The sequence below is a fragment of the Castor canadensis genome, unplaced genomic scaffold (genome assembly GCF_047511655.1).
Source record: "Castor canadensis unplaced genomic scaffold, mCasCan1.hap1v2 HAP1_SCAFFOLD_155, whole genome shotgun sequence".
Classification (NCBI taxonomy): domain Eukaryota; kingdom Metazoa; phylum Chordata; class Mammalia; order Rodentia; family Castoridae; genus Castor; species Castor canadensis.
The window spans coordinates 57,986-63,502 of NW_027395375.1; the positions used below are offsets into that span (position 1 = coordinate 57,986).

Genomic DNA, 5,517 nt, shown 5'->3' on the forward strand with positions numbered 1-5,517 from the left:
GTAGTGGCCAGAGCTAAGTCAGCCTTGATGAGTGAAAGTCCATGTTACTGAGTTCAACTCCACCCCTGACATCTTGGCCACTTTGTTCATGAACCCATTGGGCAATGTCAAGGGGTGGCCAGGAAGATAGGATGATTGGGTCATCCTATCCACTTGACTATGAAAAGTCTCCTCTGTTGAGGTCATCCCTTCATGATAATTCACTTGGAATACAAATATCTTCACATTTTTCATTCACTCAGAAAGGTCTGTCCACATACATATCTGTTCCCCAGGCAACCTTATTAACAATGGTCCAAACATGTTCCCTTCAAGTCCCTGACCATGAACAAACAGATGTACTGCTTGAAACTCTGCCCACTGGTAAGATTTACATTCACCACTGTCTTTCAGGGATGTCCCAGAAAGGGGTTGTAGTGCTGCAGATGACCATTTTCAGGTTATGCCTGCAAATTGTACAGAATCATCTATAAATAAGGCCTGGGTTTTCTCTTTCTCTGTCAAAAACCTATACCACTGATGCTGCACACATCTGTGAGGAAACTTGATCCTTTATCAAAGTCAAAAGAAAAAAAGGTAAACAAAAATCAGGAATTTAGTCCGTATCATCACTTCTCCATAATTTCACTGTTTCAAGGATCTGCTTTTGCTTACTTTAGATTCCTCATGTAAGTGGGGTTGGGTTTTTTTTGTTTGGTTTGGTTTTGGTGTTTTGGTATTTTGTCTAAAATCTCTAGTTATAGTCACTGGGAAAGATAGGCAGTACTGTGCTAGCTCCATGGTGACTTTCTCATTGGACCATTTTATAAACTTCAGATTCTTAGAGCAGTTTTAGTATCACAGCAAAATTAAGTAGAAGGTGCAAAGATTTCTTATGTACTCTCTGTCCTCACGCAGGCACAGCTTCCCCCATTATCAACATCTCCCACAAGAGTGGTATTGTTTTGACAATTGATGAACATATTTTAACACACTGTTATTACTCAAACTCCCCAGTTTACAGCAGGGTTCACTCTTGGTGTGCCATACTTTATAGGTTTTGACAAGTGTATGATATGTATTTACCTCTGTGGTATCATACAGAATAGTTGCACTGCCCTAAAAATCTTCCAATTCATCCCTTCCCCCAACCCCTAGAAAATGCTGATCATTTTACTGTCTCCACAGTTTTGCCTGTTTTAGAATATACAATTGCAATCATATTGTATGTAGCCATTTTAAGATAGGCATCTTTCACTTAGAAATTGGATTTAAGCTTATTCAATAACTTTTCATGGCTTGCTAGTTCATTTTTTCTAAGAATGAATAATAACCCACTGTCTGGATCTACCACAGATTATTTATCTATTCACCTAAAGAAAGATATATTCCCAGATAGATGCATGTGTGGAAATATCATGTGAAGCCCCTAGCTATATCTAATTAATACATGTTAATTAAAATTAAAATAATTTTTAAAAGCTGCATTAAATATCCATGTTCAGAGCTGGATGCAGTGGCTTATGACACTTGGGAGGTGGAGATTGGGAGGATCGGGGCTTGAGGACAGCCCAGTCAAAAAGTTCATGAGACTCCATTTCAACTAATTGTTGGACATGATGGCATGTACCAGTCATCCAGCTAGGTGGAAAGCTTAAATAGAAGTATCATGGTCCAGGCTAGCCTGGGCATAAATATGAGCCTCTATATGCAAAATATGTAAGGTTAAAAAAAACTGGTGCCGTGGCTCAAGTGATACAGCACCTACTAAGCAAGCATAACACCCTGAGTTCAAACCCTAGTACCATCAAAAAAAAATCCATGATCAGGATCAAGGTCGAGTCTTTGAAGGACCCACGAAGGAAGGTGTCAGTTAATAGTGTTCTGCAGGAGGGCACATGCAGAGTGGCTGAGTATAACATCAATGAGGTGTAATAGAGGAGATGTCTATTTGGAGTTCAAAATGCCTTCTGTAGAGTTGGGAAATTTTCTGCTGACTTCATTGAATGCCCATAGATTGTATTTCAGTTCCTCTTCTACTCCATACATCCTTAGGGTCGGTCTCTTGATCATGTCCCAGAGTTCCTGAACATTGTGATCATAGCTGTTCATTGCTTTTTCTTCCTATCCAAGTACTAACCAGACCCAACCTTACTTAGCTTCCAAGATCAGAAGAGATTGGGCACATTCAGGGTGGTATGGCCATAGACTATTTTGCCTGAGTTGTTGTCTGAGTGCAGTATTTCCTCAATCTTATCCTCCATCTCAGATACTCTTTCTTTTGCTTGATCTTGCCTGCTGATGATACTGTCCACTGCATTTTTGTTTGGCTTATTGTGATTTTTATTTCCAACCTTTCTGTTTCTTTGGGGTTTTTTTCCCCACAATTTCCAGTTCCTTGGTGAATTTCTCATCCGTGTTGCTTTCTTGTCCAGGTATTGAATTGATTTCCTAACTTCTTTTGTCTGTTTGACATTTTTAAAAGTAACCTTTTGAATTCTTTATCTGACATTTCAGACAATTCATTATCTTCGCATTTGGTTATAGAGTTGTTGTAAGGTATTGAAGGAGTGATATTGCCTTCCTTTTTCATAATATTGCTTGTGTTTCTACATTGTGATTTGTGCATCTGTTGGGATAAGTTTCTTTTCCTTCCTTTCAGATAAGAGAGCACTGACTACAGTAACAAAGTCAACTACTTGACAACAAACCAGATATTTAAATGAAGTAAGAAGCAATTGGAAACCTCAACTACTTCCCCAATAGCATTGTAAAGGAATGGAACTGGGATTCTTAAGGGATAAGTTGAAAGCTTAACTGTGATTAAAAGTACAGTATTAAAATTTAAGTAATATAAGGAATGGGAGTGGGTAAAGCAAGGAAGTAGGAAGATAGAAGAAAAGGGCAGAGGGTAGAAGTAATACTACGAAAGAGCACTGTGTAATTCTTGCATAGAAATACAGAAAAGTTTGGGACAGAAGGAAAACATAAAAACAACAACAACAATAAAAGTGTCTATATTTCTTGCTAAGAAGAACTGTGGATACAGGTTGGGCCTTGTCCAAGTGTCTGCTGTTCTTCTCCAATCAATGTCCCTCAGAAATCTGCCTGTGTCTTCCTAATGTGTTTGGTACTTATTCCTCCTGAGCAAGGGCCTGCAGCAATTCCCCTCTAGCTTCATGCAGCCTGCGCATGTGTGAGGTAACTGTGGGTGCTATAGCAACAGCTTCAAGGAGGACAGGGCTTCTAAATGGGTGTGAACCTCAATAGGCAGAGCTCCTTCAAGAGCACAGGTCCAAAGAGGGAGTGTTTCCCAGCTTTGCAACTGTTCTGATGGGTGGAGACTCATAACTCTGCAGGCTAGGTTGCTTGAGAAAATGCAAGAACTCACCGACTCCATCAAAAGACCAAACTTGAGAATCATGGGCATCGAAGAAGGAGAAGAGGTGCAAGCCAAGGGAATACGTAATATATTCAACAAAATAATAACGGAAAATTTCCCAAATCTAGAGAAAGATATTCCCATACAAATGCAAGAGGCCTCCAGGACACCAAACAGACCAGATCAAAATAGAACTACTGCCTCTGACTTTCATCCAAGTTGTTAGGCATGGTCAGTAGTGCATTATTCTTGTTGCTGAGTAATGTTTCATCATAGGGATTATCACCATTTGTTTATCCTTCACCCACTGAAGGTCACTGAGTTCTTTAGAGTTTGGGCAGTGGTACACAATTACACAAGCTGAAGCTTCAGCAGCCGTAAAACAGTATCTATGCTTCCAAGCTGCTGGCTGTACAGGACAGTCAGGTGTATGAAACAGGACCTGTGTGTGAATCAGCAGCACTTAACAGCTTAGAAGAGACTTACAGTCAGTTTTGAAAAGACAACTTGGAAAAAAAATAAGTACTGAGGGCAAAAAGTTTCAGAAGAGAAAGCTGTCTGCAGAAGTTTAGTTGTTAAAAATGAATTATGATAGAGAAGAGGAAGAGGAAGAGGAAGATGATGATTATGGCTCCTGAACAGGAAACCCAGCCAGCAGTGTCAGTGCTAGCAAAGCCAGAAAGGACACCTGGTCTTCCACCTTCTAAACCAACTAACAAGAATCTAATTTTGAAGGCTATGTCTGAAGCTCAAGAATCTGTAACAAGAACAACTAACTATTCTGCAGTCCCACACAAACAGACTCGTCCTTGTCAGGTCCAGAGCTCTTAATTCTCAAGAAGAATTGTAGCAGAAGTGGTCCTGGGGCAAACACGACTCCCAGAATAAATCCCCTTATTAAGGAAGGGGGTGGAGATAATGTAGACAAAAGTCAAAGAACTTCAATTCCCAAGTACAAATTGACCCAGCAATGGCAGAAACACTGGACATCAGTTAAGCTGAGATGAGTGAACTATGTGTCGCAGAAACTGGAAAAGCTTTTGGAGCACTGCAAGTACTTGTCTTCTCATAAAAAGGGGGACAAGTGTGCATACCATCATCCCATTGCAACTTGCAAAACCTACCCCCAATTATCAATTTGCTGAAAAATGCTTTGGTTTTTCATCCAAATTGTCAATTACGATGCTAAGTGTACCAAACTAGAATGTTCCTTCACTCATATGAATATAAGAATTCCAGTACGGTCTCCAAAACCAGCAATTACAGCACCAGCAACATCTTCTAGTGGTCAGCTCTGCTGTTACTTCCTAGGTTGTAAGACTATGGACTGTCCCTTCTATCATCAGTGTACAAGACCAGACGAACTATATGCTTTATCATCTGCCATTACTGTACCACCAAGACATGCCTTGAAATGGATTTGGGCAGAAACCAACAAATGACACCCAGTCCTACCTGGCAGAAGATCATGTAGTTTTAAGCCTTGCATCTATTGGTGAAAGATATTTAACAGGACTTATCAAGTCTTTGAAATTTGGAATGTATTGTTTTCATAATATGAACCTTATTCCTCCTTGAAGTGTCTAATTTTTCAAGTTTGTATGTTTATTAAGTGGTTTTAAAATTAGGTTTTTAAATTGTTGCTGCTTTATTTTACTATGAAAAGATAGTTTAAATTCTATTAAAACACTTGAGACATGTTTGTACATTGCTGTTTAAGAATCAGCATTTCAGCCAGGCGGGGTGGCTCAGGCCTCTAATCCTAGCTACTCAGGAGGATTGGAATTTAGAGCTAATGAGACCCTATCTCAAAAAAATCCCTTCACAAAAAAAGGACTGGTGGAGTGGATAAAGCGGTAAGAACACCTGCCTTGCAAATGTGAGGTCCTGAGTTCAAACCCTGCAGCTGCCAAAAAAAAAAGAAAAGAATCAACATTTTGAATAAGGGCAAGATGGTGCAGGAGTAGAAGTTTTTTCCACTGGACCCGTGAACAAGAGTTTGGGTTAAAAAAAAGAGAGCACATGCAGAAACGAGAAGAAGAGGAAGAGCACTGTGACCCACAAAAGATTGGTAAGATAACTGAAAAAGACAGCCAATCAGAAATATGAAAGAGTCAACCAATAAACAGTTTGCAGCTCCAGCCCAAGGTTCAGCT

The 5,517-nt window shown here is 39.7% G+C and overlaps 1 pseudogene; it reads left to right on the plus strand.

The window, feature by feature from the left end:
- Window positions 1-324: 324 nt before the first annotated feature.
- LOC109679190 (zinc finger CCCH domain-containing protein 14-like) lies at window positions 325-4,803 on the plus strand (annotated as a pseudogene).
- Window positions 4,804-5,517: the final 714 nt, after the last annotated feature.